We start from the raw sequence: 22,044 nt of genomic DNA on the forward strand, positions 1-22,044 counted from the left end.
TTAGTTTTCAAAAAAAATTTTACTCACATTTCCAAATGACTAATGGGTGTGTCAGTCCTAGCAAGAGATGAAGCGAAATTATCTTCCTAATGGTGTTCACACTTGAAGATGTACAGAAAAACTGTGGGAGAGCTTGGGCATCCTTGCTCAAATGTGTCAACTCATATGGTAGATAGTACTATGGCACCTTAGAACGTCAAGGCAAGTAGGTATGCTGTGATATGTACAGTAATTAATCGTACCTAAATGCAAGATGATGTCGTTTGTGGTCATACTCTCCCGATGCAGTAAATTCTGTTGCACAATTGAACGGCAGTAGATTTTGATATCAATATTCCTTGAGAGATGGGACAATAGTTGCACCTGAACCTTGGTTGATGAGCTGCTGACTTGCCGTTAAATATCCCATGCACTAGGGCGGCAAAGTTAAGTTTAAAAGGAGTTACCTTAGGAACAAGAAATACCAGTTGGACAAGGGCTCTTTGGAATCTAAAGTTGCTGCAGTATATTGTTGTGTAGATGCATGATTTTTGGATATTTTTGAATTTGAAACATCAGACTATTGTTGTGATGCACTTGGTCTAATGGTGCTTAGTGAAGTTTTTTCATTTTCGTTTATACAGACGTCATGTGTGGCCTCTTTGGTGACAAATCATTCCTTGTTACTCTGAAAAGTTTTTTTTTTCTTGGTGGTAAGGATGCATAGTCCATATATTTATATATTACCTTAAATGCATGAACATAATATCAAGACTTACTGCTCATTTATATTAACTTACTTTTAGGTGCTTTTGACTTTTAACCACTTTTTTAGTTTTAGAGGTATTTGGAAAAATTAAACTGCTTTTAAGCATTCACTTTAATGCCAAAAACATTAAAAATAAGTCAAAAATAGGATGAAATCTACATATGGCTTTTAATTGTTAGACTTATAAGTTACGTTTGATAAGCGATGTCCTTTAGTATATCTTTTATATCTTAGTTTTTTTATTTAACTGGATAATATTATTAGCAAGGAAGCTTAAGTGTCGTTACAAAATAGGGAAAATGATTCCTGATATATCCGAACTTTAATCAAAATTATGTAACAATCTCAAAATTTAGACAAGACTTATTATTCTCCCTCACACTATATAATAATGTATTTTAAATATATCAATTTCCATGAGAATATAATAAAAATTGCATAATTATAAATAGTAATTTTTCCAGTTCACACTTATATAGAGGAGCGGTCAGGGCGTAATTTGTACACCACACACAATATTCGATATATAAAGACATAAGAAATGCAATAAAAGTCCTTGGAGTGTGAGGAATCACTAAGTCTTAAAATCCTTGCAATGATCAACTAGAAATGAACGGAGTGAGAGGAGTCGATCAGCCCTATATTTGTGAAACAATGTAGGCACAAGTATGCATTAGTACATGAAATGTAATAGTATGAAGGACATGTATGACAATGTTTAACATGGTCATAAAGGGACATAATCGAAAACATGATGTGCATGACCAAGTTAAACATAGTAAAAAAAAAACATTTAAAGAGAATCATAATCATGTACATAGTCAATGGATCTTGAAATCATAAAGGAAGTTTCATAAGATATTTGAAAGTAACTTTAGTTCATTTTGTGGGATATTAATTTTAACTAACAATAGACCATGCGACATGGAATCTGATGTAACTCCTATATTGAAAAGAGAGATTCTACTCCACAAGATAGAACGTCGTATCATATCATATGTCATATATGAATCCACTATCTAGGCTATTTAAGGCAAACCTACATAGGCACATAGTTTGAAACTAGATGTTGCTAATAGAGACTATTCTATTTGACCTCCACCTCAAAGTTCTCTCGGTGCTAAGTTAAATCCCAACCGAATAGTCATAATATATATATATATATATATATATATATATATATATATATATATATATATTATGACTGTTTGGTTGGTCATCGTCTATGAGAAACACAATTAAGTTATTAATCTAAGCTAAACATCATAGAGTGGTTCATTGAATCTTGAATAAGTATAATGAGAAAACTTTTCACCAAGATATTATCCCTTAATTTAAGAGAAAACATTTTACAATTTCAGTGATGTCAATCTAAAGAAACCTAGAATATAAAACCTTTTCTTCATAATTCATGTATGAGTTCATGAAAACATTATTCATATCTTCATAGCTTCTGCATAAGTTTATGCAAATTAGGTTCATAGTTTAAATTATGATCAATGCATGTGTTCATGTAAAACAAATTGAAAGCATGTAATTGAGTTAAATCAATCATAATAAGATCAAAATTGAACAATTGAATCAACATCAATTGAACCCATGAAAGAAGTGAAAGAAAAATCTAATCAATTTAGAGATATTGAAATAGAGAATTCGAAAAAACCTAGGGACAATGGGTGAATGAAAATCATTGATGAACTCTCTCCGTACCTTGATCTTTAAGACCTAAGCAAATTTGTGAAGATTGAAGACTTTAAAGAACCCTAGCTTCTCCCTTGATCTAGAGAGAGGATTTTGGTGAAAACGTTGGAGAGGGTTTGAAAATTTGATGGAAAGAGAGAGTTGGGGAACTTTCAAAAGGTAACGGGTAGTAATAGGCCTTAGAGTTAGGGGTGGAACTATGTAGTATAGAAATATGAAATATAGAAAAAGACTCAAATAACGTTAGAATAACTAGCAGATTGATTCTATGATTGCAACATACGGACTATATTGGTCAACCATTGACCAAGTACTAGAGTCTTAAACTTCATCCGACTTTGATGAGATCTTTCTATGGCCTATAGGGCTTTCTACAAGCCGTGGACCCAAATTGTAGAACACAACTTTCACTCCAAGATTTTACTAAGTCTAGAACACTTTTATGGGACCTTTTTACGGTCCGTCAAAACCATCTACAATTCGTCATGTTCATCCATATATGAACTTCAAAAACTTATATTTTCCAAGAACTCATCTCCAGGTTTACGACTCTCTTCCTACGGCCCATAGGAATTTCTATGTTCCATAGGTTGGACTCGTAGAACTTACTTCAACCACCTTTCTATATTTTCTTTTATGTTTGACTTTACAGCTTTTGTTACATTACCGGTTTTACCATATCATAAAATATTGAAATTAAACTTCAAAATACCGAATCGTACCAAAATAAATTAAATTGATATGATAATTGTATAAATATTGTAAAAATCAAATATTGAAGTTACAATATCAAATTCAGATATGTACTGTATCGTATCGTGTCCATCCCTACTTAGAAGATGAACCGACTCTCTTTGATTAAGTCACTTTACCCAAACTCTCTTTCATTAACATTGATCTTAGTCAATCCCATTGAGCCTTAACTGAATTCCTTGGTCACCCTATTTGACACCTTGACCTTTTTGAGTCCTTTCTTTTGGCACCCTTACCTCCTTTATAACAAGCGATGAAATTGTAAGCAAAAATTATAAATTTAGATGGAATACAAGAATAAAGAAGTGATGTTGGCAAAAGCCTAAGTTTGGTAAAAAAAAAAAAAAGGCTTTTACGACTATTTATGGCCTAAATCAAGCCGTACAAAGTGATCAAATGTTCCAAAATCATTTTAATTTTACAACTACCCTTTTGGTGAGTGATTCCACCCTATATTTTCAACTAGTTCAATGTGGACAAGATTAAGGGTGATTTAGTTCTGTACACTTCTTAGAAGCTTGCTTTAGTTTACCCTCTTTCCCAGGAAAAGTAATTTCTAACTTCTAAACGGGGTTGGAAATCATGGAATTAAATCTTGAGTCAAATATTTTTGACCATGCTCTTCCATCTTAGAGACACAAAGTGATAATGGATAGCATGTTTAGGCCAACTGGTAGAAAATTTGGGTGTTGAATATTGTAGCTATTGTGTGATATGTACGTGTTGTTAATTGTATAAATTAACCATGAAGGAGTTGCTTGGAAATTATGAACATGATTTTTTAAAGTTAGTTACATTTTGAGATATATTACGACGATACTCCTCGTTTGGTAGAGTTATTAGGAAAAACAATGTATGCATTAGTCTTGCGTATATTAGTACCTTATTTGGTATTTTTTTTCTAATCTATATATAATTAATGCTTGTATTAGTTATACATTTTATTATGTGTTAAAATGTGTATTGTTAGCAATGGTTTTAATGCATGTCTTAGCATGATTAAAGGCTTAATTGCTCTTCAAAACTCTTTTTACATCTTTTCCACCATAACAGTAGAGGGTTTGTAAATAACTTTTATTATGCAATACATGTTATTTTTAATGCATCAAATCAAATGGTGCATAAAATTAAAAATAATCGAGTTATAATTAATGCAAGTATAATTAATACATATATGACTATAATACACTTTCTATTTAACACTATTCTTATACACTATCAATCGACCCCTTAAGATGTACAATAATATTGATGAATAGAGTATATTTAATAATAATTGCATTAATTATGCTCCAATTATTTTTTATGCAATGGTTTGTTTTGCAGTATTTAAAATAAAATGGTTTGCATGACTTCGATAAAAAGCAGTACCTGTTTACAAAAAAGTTTCCTCACTCTTTAGTTTTGAAAAACAGAAAATGTATTGATTGAAATTTGAGGGGTAGTTATATCATTGATCATTCTAATGCACGTGTAGAAATTTTTTGTATGATTAATTTAAAAAATTTATAATACACCAAGCTAACACATGGAGCTATCTTATCAGAGCAACTTACATGTGGTGTTACTGTATCAATCTATGTTCTAGTAATAATACTATCTTCACTCTATTTTTATCATACTTATCATTTTCTATAACACTCTCTATTTTTCATATTTAGAGAGTTAGAACAATAGTTTTCCAAATTTGGAAATTACTGTTCACATCCTCTATTCACTTTTTTAATATTTTACTATTATTTACAATATTTTTTAATTAACATATTATTTTATATATAATATCACTAATTAAATATTTAATATTCATAATGTTTTTAAAATGTAATATAATATTTTTAAAAAAAAATATTTCATATATACTATTTTCATTCCAAATTAAAAAAATTAATTTTTTTCTAGAAAATGTAATTTGATTTTATTATTAAATTTCATTATAATGGGTATACAAAAGTAAAAAGGATAAAGATTGAAAATTTTAATTTAAAATTACAATACATAGCATCACAATTTGAATATAAGATAACAATATAATATATAACATAATAATTTGAATACAATATAAATAATATAATACATAACATAATTATCACAAGAATAATTTAGTGATTCAATAGATTGTTTTCAGATTTAGCATTATTCAGAAAAAAGTTAGAATATGATTCAGAGAATTGTTGCGATTATGATTGTGATTGTCAATTTATTTTTCAATTATTTATTATTTTTCTTGTTGCATGTAATCCATGCCACAATAAAATTGGAATGAAATTAGGGTATGATCCAGAGAATTGTTGTCGATTATGGTTATATTATTTAGAAATTTAAGTAAAACATAATTTTATATTTTAAAAAATTAAAAATAATATTTTTAGCACTTAAAAGTTATATAAAGAATATTTTTCAAAAAGAAACAAAAAATTTATATTATGAAATAAAAAATAAATATGAAATAGAAATAATATTCCCTCCAAATTAATTGAATTGCTACGCCATTTTTTATTTTACAAATTAACTTAATTGTTTAATTTTCAAGACTATTTTTAGAATGTCATTCCAATTTTACGCTTCATTAATTTATATTGGAAGTCGTTATTAATTAATGTTTAGTCATGTTAACCATGAATTTGACAATAATTAATAAAGGTATATATGAAAAGTTATGTCTGTTTTATGTCTTAATCTTATTTTCTAGATAGTCACCCATGTTTGGAAAATTAACTAAGAATGTCACTTATGTTTGTTTTAGGACTACAATATGACCCATATTTACCTATTTTGCTCAAATTATACTTGACACAAAAAATACATTATCTCTCTCTTATTAGGATGCCACGTCACATTATTTATTTATTTATTATTAAAATATATGCTTTAAACCTATTTAAACATTAGGTTGCAATATGTTTTCTTTTCAAAATATTGTTTTCTATCTATGTTAAGTTGAAAATGTTTTGTTTTTTAGATATATAAAGATAAATTTTTAAAATGAATAAAAAAAAGTACTTTATTTCTACAACTAACTACTAGTGGACTGTTTTAACTATTTTTTAATTTTTTAATGATAATTATTATCTTTTACTACAAATTTTTCAATTAATTTTTTAAAAAATAATTATTTCTCTCCTATTAGGGTGTCATGTCACATTTTTAAATGTATTATTAATATTTTTCTAATTCTTTTAAAGAACCGGAGGAGCCCACATACTTTCTTGGAGAACCGGAGGAGCTCATACTACAGTTCATAATATAATTTTTTTTATTGGGTATAATATGTGAGTTTGTCTATTTTTTTTTTAAAGAAATCTATCTATATAGAATAGGAGAAGTAAAAAGTATCATAAATATTCAAGAATTTTAATTTTTCAAGAAGCATTTTAAATATGTTCAAAAAATACAATTAAAAAAACATGAATTTTAATATAGCTATTTTAAATTTTTAAAAAAAAACTGTAACGGCAAAAAATGGATGATTTTTAGATGCCTCTAATTTCAATTTTAAAGGAAAAAAAATGAAATTGAACTATTTTTTTTATAAAAAACAGTAATGACTATTATGGGGAAAAAATGAAAGATCTTTAAATGCTTCAAATTTCAATTTGTAAGGTTAAAAAATGAAAAATAAAAATTGAATTATTTTACAGAAAAAAACTGTAGTGTCTATTTATATTTATCACACTTTCAGTGATTTTAGAAAATGCTCTAACAAAATGGAATATAGAAATATCTATTTAAATAGGAGAAGACAAAGTGCACCGTAAAACAACTATAACAATTATTTAAAAAATTAATTAAAAAACTTATAGTAAAATATAATAATTATCATTAAAAAAAATTAAAAGAAACTTATTTTTAAAAATAGTTAAAACAATGTTTGTTGTAGAAATATGGTACTTTTTTCATTCATTTTTTAAAATTTATCTTTATATATCTAAAAAAAATAAAACATTTCCACAAAACATAAATTTAAAAAATAATATTTAAAAAAGAAAACATATTGCAACCTAAAGTTTAAATAGGTTTAAAGCATACTTTTTTTAATAATAAATAAATAAATAACGTGACATTGCATCCTAATAAGAGAGAGATAATATATTTTTATGTCAAGTATAATTTGAGGAAAATAGGCAAAGTTGAATGATATTGTAGTCCTAAAACAAACATAAGTGATATTCCTAGGTAATTTTCCAAACATGGGTGACTATCTAGGGAAATTACTCTAATCTTCTTTACTTAAAGGGTGTGAAACACTTTAACAATTCAATTAATTTGAAAATATAGGGAGTAATATAAAATGTATAAATTATAGGAATCATATAGTTTAAGATAAAAGTACATCCTATCCCTATTAGTTTTCATTTACAGAAATCCCTTAAAATAAGAGGGATATAGATACATAAGTGGTGGCCGGATACATAATTTCTGATACATTCAATGGTGTTGTTACGCTTAAAAAGAAAAAAATAACTTAAATTTTATTTTAATTAATTTCAATCCCATAACTCACGCCTGACATGTTGTAAATAATGCTTGTAATACCTAGTAGATTCACAAATTTGAAATTTTACAATCACAACTTCTCCATCAAGGAACCATTACTATCTTAAAAACTTCTAAATTCAAATAACTAGAAAAAATCATTGTAGAAGATGAATATATTGATTTTGTTGATGTTGGGTGTACGATGTGATTGTCGCGCCCCATTTTTTCGTAAAAAAGGGTTTTGTGCACGATATAACAACTCTTTTGGGATTTTGAGTTTAAAGGAGTCGTCACCTAACGAATTAAGGCGCGTTAGGGCACCTATCTAACCTTACTAAGTCTAGCTAAGGTCAACGAGTCAGAGATCAGGGTAAGAGTTTAAATTACCTCGAGGGGAAGGTGTTAAGCATCCCTCGAGGTCCACAAATGTGGGTCCCGGCCGTATCTCATGCAATTTATGTGGGGGTTACAAGTAGCAAATAAGGTCACTTCATTTATTAGTTTATTTGAGCTTGCTAAGTGATGACATAATATTAAGCAATTAATTTTTTTTATTTTAGTTAATTTAAACATGTGAGGTTAGGTGATAGAAATAAATAAACAATTAAACTCTTTTTTTTATTTAATTTAGCATACGAGACTATATGATATAACAAGTCAAACAAATAGCTCATATTATTATTTTAATTGATTATTTAAGCATGCTAAAAGGCGATGGAAACAATAAACACAACAAATATTAATCAATTACATAAAGATAAGCGAGGAGACAAATAGACAAATAGATAAGCCAATAAATTTGTTATATTTTTTTTTATTTTAAGCTACCCCAATAAATTACTAAACAATTAAGAATACTTCAATTATTTATTATTTGAGCATACGATCTAGGTGATTAAAAATATTGACCAAATATTAAGCAATTAATAATGAGATAACAAGAAGACATAATATGTACAAATAAAAATAATTCAATTTAATTTATTATGCCGCACCAAACAAGACTAAGATGTGCGAATTTTTTTTTTTGAAATTCCTTTGAGAATCGCATAATACCTATAGGCATGATTTCTAACTTGACAATTACGGTAAACAAGTAGCATGTAAATTCCCTCCCCTTAGGTGATCTCTCCAAAATATTTTATTTTATATATATAGAGTTAAAGAGTTGTAAAAACATTAGAAGTAAAAATAAATAGTGAATAAACATATATATATTAAAATGAACGAGGCTTCGTCCACAATTTCTTCTAGGCAAATCTTCAACATCTTGAACTCTAAGTTCAAAACTTGGAAGAAGAGGTAATGTAACACATATACGATGAGGAAATAGGTGTAAACATGTCACGACCCAAATCCGGGCCGCGACTGGCACCCACACTTACCCTCCTATGTGAGCGAACCAACCAATCTAAACCTTAACATTTCAAGGTAATATCAACATAAAGTAATGCGGAAGACTTAAACTCATTAATAAAATCAATAACTACTATTATTCCCAAAATCTGGAAGTCATCATCATAAGAACATCTAAAATCAAATTACTAAACTAAGAGTACTCTAAGAAGCTAAAAAAATACATAAGAAGCTAGTCCATGCCGGAAGTTCAAGGCATCAAGACTTGAAGAAGAAGATCCAGTCCAAACTAGAAGCATTAGCTCACCCTGAATTTCCGATGTAGTAAGACTGGCTTGAGTTACTGTTGGGTCGAAGATGACGGCACGTTTGCTGCACTCCACAAATGAACAAGAAGAAAACAATAAAAGTAGGGGTCAGTACAAAACACGGGTACTGAGTAGATATCATCGGCCAACTCAAAATAGAAAACAGTATGTATTAAGCAATATCATAAAATCAACTAATATCCTTAGCATGCAGCATTTACAGTTACCATAACCCTTGGTTACAACACCAAGCACATCAATGAGGACTCACACCTCCTCATCATACTCATTTGGAAATTTAGTTCATTAGATTGGATATATTAACATATTTCAAGATTCATTATCTTTATTCCCCTCGTGTCGGTACGTGACACTCCACTCCTCAATATACTATCCTGGTGTCGGAACGTGACACTCCGATCCTCATTCTATCCTGGTACCGGAACGTGGCACCCGATCCATATTCTATCCTGGTGTCGGAACGTGACACCCGATCCATATTCTATCCTGGTACCGGAACGTGGCACCCGATCCATATTCTATCCTGGTGTCGGAACGTGACACCCGATCCATATTCTATCCTGGTACCGGAACGTGGCACCCGATCCCCTAATCTCACCACTTTCGTTCATCAAGCCTTCTTTTATACCAAGGCATCATCATTAACAAAGTAGATTAGGGTTTCTTTTCAAGATTTGGGATTCAATAGCTTCATCATGCTTATTTATTCACAGTTACATAATCACATCATTCATGCAAGCATACAATTAAGCATATAGAAGGTTTACAATACTACTAACACATATCATTCGCTATTAAGAGTTTACTACGAATAGCATGAAAACCATAACCTACCTCCACCGAAGAATTGAAATCAAGCAAGTTAATCCTCAAAGCTTGGTGCTTTCCTCTTCTCTCGATCGTTTCTCTCTCTCCCTTCTTGCTCTTTCTATTTTCTTATTCCAACCCTCTTTCTTTTACCCTAATTGGTATATAATTAAGAATAAAAGATGGCAATACTGCATCACTAATTAACTTAAGGTTACCTCTTTTAACCCCCAAGTAATTAGAATTATTAATATAAACCCACGAGCTTTATAATTAAGGCAAGAATAGTCAAAAACGTCCCTTAAAACTTAACCAGAAATCCAACTCCAACTGGGATTACGCAAGCTATGACGGGCCGTCGCGCCTGCGACGGTCCGTCCTGCTGTCCGTCGCATAGTTTAGAAACTTGATTTTGGGTGAATGGCCTGTGACGGTCCGTCACACCTGTGACGGTCCGTCCTGCCACTCCGTTACGAAGTTCAGAGAGTCGATTTTCAGTACCCAATTTCAGATTTTCTAAGTGTTTGGAAACGAGACCCTGCGACGGTCCGTCGTTGGGTTCGTCGCCTCAGCCTGTTTTTCCAGAAATAAAATCTTCTGCTCAAAACGACTAAACAGGTCGTTACAATAGATACCAATTTACCCATCGTTCGTCCCCGAACGATCACAAGAAGGAAAACAAGGGCGAAAAGGAGTACCTGAATTTGTTAACAGATATGGGTATTTTTCTCGCATATCCGCCTCCTTCTCCCAAGTGGCTTCTTCAACGGGTCGATTCTTCCATTGAACTTTGATGGATGCAATCTCCCTTGATATCAACTTGCGTATTTCTCTATCTAGAATGGCAACAGGTTCTTCCTCATAAGACAAATTCTCATCAAGCAAAACTGAATCCCAACGGATAATGTAATTTCCATCCCCATGATATCTTTTCAACATAGACACATGGAATACCGGATGCACTCCGGACAGTCCTGGAGGCAAGGCTAACTCATAAGCCACCTCCCCTACTCGCTTAAGTACTTCAAATGGACCAATATACCTTGGGCTAAGTTTACCTCGCTTACCAAATCGCATCACCCCTTTCATTGGTGAAACCTTCAACAAGACTTGTTCACCTTCCATGAACTCTAAGTCTCTAACCTTTCGATCTGCATATTCTTTTTGTCTACTTTGCGCCGCTAGAAGCTTTTCTTGAATAGACTTCAGTTTTTCTATCGAATCCCTCAAAAGGTCAGTACCCCAAGGTCTAACCTCAAATGCATCAAACCAACCAATGGGAGACCTACATCTCCTACCATACAATGCTTCAAATGGAGCCATATCAATGCTTGAGTGATAGCTATTATTGTATGAAAACTCCGCTAAGGGTAGGAAGCTATCCCAATGGCCACCAAACTCTATCACACATGCACGAAGCATATCTTCCAACACTTGAATCGTTCTCTTAGACTGACCATCGGTCTGAGGATGGAACGCAGTACTAAGGTCCAACCTAGTACCCAATTCCGCATGCAATGTTTTCCAAAACTTAGAAGTAAACTGCGTACCTCTATCTGATATGATGGATAGTGGAACCCCATGCAATCGAACGATTTCTGAGATATAGATCTTGGCTAACTTCTCTGCATTGTAAGTCACCTTTACCAGAATGAAATGAGCAGATTTAGTTAACCTATCAACAATCACCCAAATGGAGTCATACTTACCCATTGTCCTTGGAAGACCAACCACGAAGTCCATTGCAATTTTTTCCCACTTCCATTCCGGAATGGGCATTCTCTGAAGTGTTCCTCCGGGCCTTTGGTGTTCATACTTTACTTGTTGACAGTTTGGACACTTGTCAATAAAGTCAACAATATCATGCTTCATTCTACTCCACCAAAAGTGTTGTTTTAGGTCACGATACATCTTGGTTGCACCCGGATGTATAGAATACCTTGAACTATGAGCTTCTGTCAGAATAGTGTTGATCAAATCATTGACGCGGGGTACACATACCCTTCACCTCCCTCATCGATTTGTGCTTCCTTAGCCTCTCCTCGCAATACCTTATCTTGGATTCTTCTTAGTTTCTCATCATCAAACTGTTTTCCCTTAATCTTGTCAAGAAAATAAGATCTTGCCTCCACGCAAGCCAATAATCCTCCCTTCTCATTTACTTCTAACCTCATCAAGTCATTAGCTAGAGTCTGAACCTCTCTAGCCAATGGGTGTCTAGAAGATTGCAAGTGAGCTAGACTTCCCATGCTTCCCGCCTTTCTACTTAAAGCATCTGCTACAACATTCGCCTTCCCCGGATGATACAAAATAGTGATGTCGTAGTCCTTCAGTAGTTCCATCCATCTCCTCTGTCTCAAGTTCAAATCTTTCTGAGTAAAGACATACTGTAGGCTACGATGATCCGTATAGATCTCACACTTAACTCCATATAAATAGTGTCTCCATTGCTTTAATGCAAACACCACCGCAGCCAATTCCAAATCGTGGGTCGGATAGTTACGTTCATGCACCTTTAATTGCCTTGAAGCATAAGCAATCACACTCTTCTCTTGCATTAGTACTGCACCCAAACCAGAATAGGATGCATCACAATAAACAATGAAGTTCTTACCCTCTACTGGCAAGGTAAGGATAGGTGCGGTAGTCAACAAAGTCTTGAGCTTCTGAAAGCTTTCCTCACATTCGTCCGACCATACAAATGGAACATTCTGCTTAGTCAAGTTCGTCAATTGGGAAGCAATAGAAGAGAATCCCTTGACAAATCGACGGTAGTAGCTAGCTAACCCAACAAAGCTCCTTATTTCTGACACGTTAGTGGGTCTTACCCAATTCTTCACTGTCTCAATCTTAGAAGGATCCACCATCACTCCATCCTTAGAAACCACGTGCCCCAAGAAGGACAGTGCATCTAGCCAAAACTCACACTTAGAGAACTTGGCATAAAGCTTTTTCTCCCTCAACATTTCCAATACCATTCTCAAATGCTCTTCATGTTCCTTCTTGCTCTTTGAGTATACCAATATATCATCAATAAATACGATCACGAAGAGGTCCAAATATGGCTTAAAAATCCCGTTCATCAAGCTCATGAACGCAGCAGGGGCATTCGTAAGACCAAAAGACATCACTACAAATTCGTAATGCCCATACATCGTTCGAAAAACAGTCTTTGGCACATCCGTTGCCCGTATTTTCAATTGATGGTAACCGGATCTCAAGTCAATCTTAGAGAAGACACAAGCACCTTATAACTGATCGAACAAGTCATCAATGCGGGGAAGAGGATACTTGTTCTTTATGGTTACCTTGTTTAGTTGTCTGTAGTCTATTCACATTCGAAAGCTCCCATCCTTCTTCTTTACAAACAAAACCGGAGCACCCCAAGGAGATGCACTTGGTCTAATAAAGCCTTTGTTCAATAACTCTTGAAGTTGTGCCTTTAACTCTCTTAACTCTGCAGGAGCCATTCTATAAGGGGGTATAGAAATGGGGCGTGTGCCCGGTTCGAGATCGATACAGAAGTCAATATCCCTATCTGGTGGCATACCAGGAAGATCTGCAGGGAACATATCCAGAAACTCACGGACTACTGAAACAGACTCAATTGAAGGCACTTGGGTAGTGTCATCCTTGAGATGTGCCAAGAAAGCTAAACACCCTTTACTAACCATTTTCTTAGCACGAAGAAAGGAGATGATAGGCACCGGATTGGAAGTGTAGTCACCCTCCCAAACTAACGGATCTGTCCCAGGCTTGGCTAACGTCACCGTTTTAGCATTACAATCCAAAATCGCAAATTGCGGAGAAAGCCAAGTCATTCCAAGAATTACATCAAAATCATCCATTTCCAAGATAACCAAATCTACATAAGTGTTGCTCCCCACAAATTTCACCAAACAAGACCTATACACCTTTTCAACTACCACAGACTCACCCACCGGAGTAGAAACACGAATAGGCATATCAAGTAATTCACAATGTAAATTTAGACCATTAGCAAATGAGGAAGATACATAAGAAAATGTGGATCCAGGATCAAACAATACAGAGGCCATGCAATCACAAACCAGAAGATTACCTGTGATGACAGCATCAGACGCCTCCGCTTCAGACCGCCCAGGGAAAGCGTAACAATGGGCCCTTTCATTTGTTTGTCCGTTGCCCCTACCATGTTGTGATGTAGTGGCTCCAGTTTGCCCATCACCCCGACCGTTTTGGTGACCACCATTACTTCGACCACCACGTCCTCCAGAATAACGGCCTCTGCCATGACCACCTCTACCTCTAACATTTGGAGGTCTGTAACTCTGTTTTGGACAATATCTCTTAATATGTCCAATCTCCCCCACATCCATAGCACTCTCTGGGTTCATGCATAGGTCTCTCAGAGAAGTGTTGACCGGTCGGAGGTGGACCCCCAACTACAGTCTGTAGTGAAGACTGAATGGGTCGAACTGCGTAACCTCCGGAACCTTGCCCTCTAGAGTAAGAACCATTAAACTCACCTCCCTTTCGAAACCTTTTTGATGTCGATGTCGAGGTGAAGTCATCGAGCTTCACTCCTTCCACCTCTATCACGAAGTCTACCACTTCTTGGAAGGATTTTGCTGTAGCCGCTACCTGTAAGGCCGAAATTCGCAACTCTGATCTCAACCCCTTCACAAACCGGCGAATCCTCTCTTGTGGACTGAAACAAAGTTGTGTGGCATATCTGGATAGTGCGCGAAACCTAGCCTCGTAAGCATTAACCGACATCCTACCTTGCTCTAGGCTCAAGAACTCATCCCTTTTCCTATCCCTCAAGGTTCGGGGGATATACTTCTCCATAAACAAGCTAGAGAATTAGGCCCAAGTCATAGGTGGTGCCTCTGTTGGTTGACACTCAATATGTGACCGCCACCACATTTTGGCGTTCCCTTGAAACTGATAAGTCACAAAGTCCACACCAAACCGTTCTACTATACCCATCTTGTGTAGTAGCTCGTGACAGTCAACCAGAAAATCATAAGCATCCTCCGATTCAGCACCCTTGAAGACCGGAGGTTTCAATTTCAAGAACTTACTGAAAAGTTCATGCTGATCATTTGCCATTATAGGCCCAGTAGTCAGACGTGGAAATGTGCCTATGCACAATGAGGCATCCATACGAGGAGCCCTAGTGGCTGCATGTTGTACTTCTGAAACCGGAGGTGTTGGCGTAGAAAACACTGGAGGTGCCTGACCTTGATCATACAACCCACTGAGATAGGCGAGAACCTGATTGATCATCTATGGGGTAGGTTGGGGTGGCAATCCCTCATTCTGCACTTGTTCAGTTTCCCCATCCTCCCTTTCTCTTATTACTTTCTCAGTCGGTGGAGGAGTCACTGCCCTAGTATCAGATGGGCTAGGTGCTCGTCCTCTTCCCCTAGAGGACGTCCTCCCACGACCTCTACCACGGCCTCTTGCCGCTGTTCTTCCTCGAGCCACAGCCCCAGTGGTTGGCTCAGTTGTTTCTTGTCTGGCCGGTGTTGGTGTTGGCGTAGTCGTTGCTCTAGTTCTAACCATCTGCGAAAGAGAGTGAAGATGGTCAGATACCAATTCGTATCGCCTAGATACCAATTGGACTCAAGTAGTAGCACGAAAGAAAGAATGAGAGAGTGAAATTTTTCCTAAAGTCTTATAGCCTCTCAAGGAAAAGTAAAGGCGTCCCCCTACCGTTCCTTAAGACTCTACTAGACCTGTTCTTGTGTGATGAGACCAACGAACCTAATGCTCTGATACCAAGTTTGTCACGACCCAAATCTGGGCCGCGACTGGCACCCACACTTACCCTCCTATGTGAGCAAACCAACCAATCTAAACCTTAACATTTCAAGGTAATATCAACATAAAGTAATGCGGAAGACTTAAACTCATTAATAAAATCAATAACTACTATTTTTCCCAAAATCTGGAAGTCATCATCATAAGAACATCTAAAATCAAATTACTAAACTAAGAGTACTCTAAGAAGCTAAAAAAATACATAAGAAGCTAGTCCATGCCGGAAGTTCAAGGCATCAAGACTTGAAGAAGAAGATCCAGTCCAAGCTAGAAGCATTAGCTCACCATGAATTTCCGATGTAGTAAGACTGGCTTGAGTTACTGTTGGGTCGAAGATGACGGCACGTTTGCTGCACTCCACAAATGAACAAGAAGAAAACAATAAAAGTAGGGGTCAGTACAAAACACGGGTACTGAGTAGATATCATCGGCCAACTCAAAATAGAAAACAGTATGTATTAAGCAATATCATAAAATCAACTAATATCCTTAGCATGCAGCATTTACAGTTACCATAACCCTTGGTTACAACACCAAGCACATCAATGAGGACTCACACCTCCTCATCATACTCATTTGGAAATTTAGTTCATTAGATTGGATATATTAACATATTTCAAGATTCATTATCTTTATTCCCCTCGTGTCGGTACGTGACACTCCGCTCCTCAATATACTATCCTGGTGTCGGAACGTGACACTCCGATCCTCATTCTATCCTGGTACCGGAACGTGGCACCCGATCCATATTCTATCCTGGTGTCGGAACGTGACACCCGATCCATATTCTATCCTGGTACCGGAACGTGGCACCCGATCCATATTCTATCCTGGTGTCGGAACGTGACACCCGATCCATATTCTATCCTGGTACCGGAACGTGGCACCCGATCCCCTAATCTCACCACTTTCGTTCATCAAGCCTTCTTTTATACCAAGGCATCATCATTAACAAAGTAGATTAGGGTTTCTTTTCAAGATTTGGGATTCAATAGCTTCATCATGCTTATTTATTCACAGTTACATAATCACATCATTCATGCAAGCATACAATTAAGCATATAGAAGGTTTACAATACTACTAACACATATCATTCGCTATTTAAGAGTTTACTACGAATAACATGAAAACCATAACCTACCTCCACCGAAGAATTGAAATCAAGCAAGTTAATCCTCAAAGCTTGGTGCTTTCCTCTTCTCTCGATCGTTTCTCTCTCTCCCTTCTTGTTCTTTCTATTTTCTTATTCCAACCCTCTTTCTTTTACCCTAATTGGTATATAATTAAGAATAAAAGATGGCAATACTGCCCCACTAATTAACTTAAGGTTACCTCTTTTAACCCCCAAGTAATTAGACTTATTAATATAAACCCACGAGCTTTATAATTAAGGCAAGAATAGTCAAAAACGTCCCTTAAAACTTAACCAGAAATCCGACTCCAACTGGGATTACGCAAGCTATGACGGGCCGTCGCGCCTGCGACGGTCCATCCTGCTGTCCGTCGCATAGTTCAGAAACTTGATTTTGGGTGAATGGCCTGTGACGGTCCGTCACACCTGTGACGGTCCGTCCTGCCACTCCGTTACGAAGTTCAGAGAGTCGATTTTCAGTACCCAATTTCAGATTTTCTAAGTGTTTGGAAACGAGACCCTACGACAGTCCGTCGTGCCCATGACGGTCCGTCGTTGGGTTCGTCGCCTCAGCCTGTTTTTCCAGAAATAAAATCTGCTGCTCAAAACGACTAAACAGGTCGTTATAAAACAGAATGCTCATAGTAACAAATTACTCTCATATATATGTAAATAATACATAAGAAGGGATACAGAATAACCATAGTTATCTTATCAAACGTAAAAGGATAATGAAACTAACTTGGATGCTTCCTTGTTGTTTCGTTTTTCAACAACTAAATATTATAATTATGAAAAAAATCAAATTAAAATTAGTAAAGAGGACTAACCAATTATATAGAAAAGATTATCAATTTGTATTAGAAGAATGAGTGATGAGTTGAGAGGATGAATATGTGTATGAGCAATGAGAAAATGAGAGAAATTGTAGCAAGAGTTAGTATCTCAATGAATGAGAGAAGGGTCTACTTATATAGCAAAAAGGGGTGCATTTAATTAAGAAAAATAAATAAATTAAGGAATCAATTATTGTACCATTTTCCTTATTTTAGAGGAGGACCAATCAGAAAATTCTAAAAATATTTCATTACCACAAATAAACTTGTAATAATAAAAGTTAGGAAAAAAATAATATTTTTTTCTTAAATAAAGAAGAACTAAAATAAAATTATTATCATGCTACCAAATATAAACAAATAAGAATAAATTAAGAAGAACACAATTATTTTTTCCTTAACTAATGAAGAGCCAAAATTGATTTTTTTTTTTAAAAAAAAATATTATTATTCTACCATATACATGAGCAAATAAATATTACAAGGGAATAATTTAAGGTCAAACATTTACCTAATTACAATAAATAAATATGTAAGAATCAATCTAGACAAACGTTGAAGGAAAAGGAGATCGATTAATATTTTTAATTCATTTTAAGAGAGAGCTAAATTATAAAATCAATATTTTCAGAATGTGTAAATATCTTCCCAAAAATAAATAAGTAAGAAACTTTTTTTTTTAATCACATGAACAAAGATTTAATCTATAATTTTAGCAAATTAATTTAAACATTTTTTTAATCACATATAAGCATGTCACATAAGTCAATCAAGGATAGCCATAAATAATAGTATACTAACAATATTATTTATATATTTAACACAGAATCAAATACGAAAAAATACTTTGTAATCATATCAATCCATTATCAAGTAATCTACACTATACTTAAGCAAGCTAGATTCAAAACGAACGCAAAGATTAAATTTAAAAATTCATGGACCAATTTTAAATCAACACAATAAGTTAATTGCTAATCAGTTAACACAGATGCAACATCACTCGATCATCCACACCAAAATTCATTTAAGACTTATTGAGAGACAAAACTAACTAGCATATGATATACACAAGCTTCGAAATTTTTTGAAAAATCAACAAGAACAGTCCATAAGATCAAGAAACTCACAATTTATTTTCGCTCATCGATAACATTCATAACATTAGGCAAATTACATTTATAATTTAAAAGAGAAACTAACCCGGACAGATCTATCATAGATCCGTCTTAAAACTTCAAAGACGCTTGATGGAGTTCGCTGACCGGAGTTGTTGCTTTCGGCGGTTGCTGCTGCCTCCAAAAGAAGAGAGAAGAGGAGGGAGACGAGAAGAGGGGCGAGAGGGAGAAGATAGGGGGGGGGGGAGACGGAGAGGGGAAGAGGGGCGGCTGCCACCACTTGGAGGTGGTAATTAACCACCGGAAAGAATGGAGGGAGAGAGAGGTGGCTGGAGATATGGGTGAGGGAGGAATAAAATAAAATTTTTAGGTTTATGTCTCTTTGGTAGAAAAGATAGATTAAATCTGGACCATTGATTTTAGAAGAGATGAGGGGCTAGGATTTGATTTAGTATTTAATTAATTAAATGAACGGATGAGATTAAAATATGGAGTCTTAAAGTCGAATTGCATTGAATATGGAATGACTAAAATTGCAATAAAATCGGTTAGAATTGAAAATGAAAGAGTTGCTATGATCGAAATAAAATTAGAATTGGATGGGCTAGAATTGAAAGAAATTAGAATAAAATAGGCTACAACTTAAAAAAAATTGAGGAAAAATTGAGAAAATGCCATCCAATTTAAATACTATAAATTTTATAAATATTTTTACATAATCAAAAATTACTTAAATTTTAAAATATTCAAAATTCATCAATAATTTTAAAATATTTTAACAATAATTTTATAAAGTAAACATATTAAAATATATAATTTCATACAAAATCGACTAAAATTCTAAACTTTAAATATTTTTAAAATACGCATTACATCGAATAGCATTCCTAAAAATGGTTAAAGGTCGGTCAAAATTGGGTGTCAACAGTAATTTACGAAGGTCGTTGGACAATCTATTTCATTTATGAATCCGAAGTCTTGATCGCTCTTCATCAAGATGAGATTGAGAAGCAAGAGAGAATGGAGAAGGAAGCATATATCAGAAGAATGAGAGCAGCGGTAATTAGAGAAAATAAAGAGTGGAAGTCTCTTGCCTAAGCTGTCAAGAATTGTAAACCTAATTGCATCCAATTCGACAATTTGTTTTTGCTGTATTTTTGAATGGTTCTGAAATTCTGCTTCTATTTCTAATTTCCATAAAAATTATGTAATGATGGTGATGAATGTCTGCAATGTACGTAAGTTTGGATCTGTGAAAGTTTGGATATGTCTCAGTACTCTTAAGATGGTACTACTCAACATGGTTCAGATACATTATATAATGTATCATGATCTAGTTGAAAATGTATCTGATATAATAAGGTTGCGAAAATATGTAATTGTGGTAGATTTAACTAGACAAGTTACATTATGGACAAGAAGTATATATTAATCATGATACATTATTATTACTAAACTATTTAATACATTACTAAGTACTGTAATTCTATTTGATACATTAGAGAAGTAAAGATTGCCCGTAAATATTATATTTTAGATCGATACATTACTGTCTGATAGTTATTAAGTATCAGATACATATAATTTTAAAATTTAAACTTTTACCAAATCAAACTTCGCCTTACTCTTTTTAGAATTCTTTTGCAAAAATAAATTTTCAAAAAAATAAAACAATAAAGGAAGGAAATATTCACTTTTTTTTACACTGAAACAATTAAGGCACCTTAGTATCAATTGAAGGCGTTATTTATATATTGAACCATTATCTAATTCTAAAATAACATTAAATTCTCTTTATCATAATATTAGAAATTTGTATTCTTTAATATAATATATAGTTTATTTAAAGAATTAACAACTCCCAGATCCTAATTCACATAATAATATATGTGTTGACTATCAAATGTAATCTAGTCTCATCATTATTTTTCCAAACAAGATGTTTCTAAGCAATTATGTCTTTGTTATTCGTTTCTTCACATTTCTTAGTATCGTTTTTTTAGTCTTGATCAAATTTTAGTTTGAAGTAATAATTAGTTATACATGTGCAAATTATACGATAAATAAGATTGTTTTTCAAATAATGAGTGTGTATCATATACCTATTGTTCGATCTGATACACAATGCTCTACTTATAGAAAATTACGACTTATAAATCAAGATTATTATTGGGTAAATGTACATATATATCGCACACTAAACAAATATTATAGGGTGCAAATATATAACATACAACTGATTTATTATTCTCTATGTAGCCTTTTAAATTTGAATAAGACTGATGGTACATTAAAGAACTTAATACATGTAAATGATATGTTATATTCAACAACATTAGTGTTATATGTCAATACCTTAAATATGAATATGATACATTGCATAAAACAAAATTTATTGTGACAGTGATGTATCAGATCAGTGATGACACTAAACAAAGGGTAATTTAAGAATCAAAATAAATGAGATGAGAGAGAACAAATCTGAAAATTAAAAAATGAAGGAAGTAAAGATTGAGGGAGTGAAAATAGGAACATATTGAGTGAGTGAAAATAGAAAGAGATTGAGAGAGTGAAATAAGGAGTAAAAATAGGATGAGAAACGTCTAAAACTTTATGCATATGAAAGAATGATGTTTGAAAAGAAAAAGAGTGATTTTGAAAATATTTTTAAATGGTATGGAATAATAAAAATAATAAAAAATAAGAATGTGTATATAAGTAATTTATCCATATACTATTGAGGAGATTATTTAGAGAGTAAAACAGAGAATTTGATTGGAGTTGGTTGTCTAGAAAAAATAGAGAACTCTTTATTTGGAAAATAAAATAGAGTTAAAGGTTGGAGATGCCTAATACACAAAAATTGTGGTGTTAACACAAACTTCAATACATAGTTATACATAAGCTAACAATATCAAACTTTGAAAATGACCTTATACCCCAATGCACTATTTAATAGTGTATTTTAAAGATATATAT

General features: G+C 33.6%; 2 long non-coding RNA genes across 2 annotated transcripts; one reads left to right on the forward strand and one right to left on the reverse strand.

The window, feature by feature from the left end:
• Window positions 1–3,168: 3,168 nt before the first annotated feature.
• On the reverse strand, window positions 3,169–19,432 carry LOC109118827 (uncharacterized). The gene is made up of 2 exons (XR_002026079.3): window positions 19,151–19,432; window positions 3,169–3,441 (listed from the first exon to the last, which is right to left on the reverse strand). It is a non-coding gene; the product is annotated as an uncharacterized lncRNA (long non-coding RNA).
• Window positions 6,375–19,408, forward strand: LOC138339571 (uncharacterized). Its single transcript, XR_011212416.1, has 2 exons — window positions 6,375–9,021; window positions 17,746–19,408. It is a non-coding gene; the product is annotated as an uncharacterized lncRNA (long non-coding RNA).
• Window positions 19,433–22,044: the final 2,612 nt, after the last annotated feature.

Source organism: Solanum lycopersicum, chromosome 11, assembly GCF_036512215.1.
Source record: "Solanum lycopersicum chromosome 11, SLM_r2.1".
NCBI classification, from domain to species: Eukaryota; Viridiplantae; Streptophyta; class Magnoliopsida; order Solanales; family Solanaceae; genus Solanum; species Solanum lycopersicum.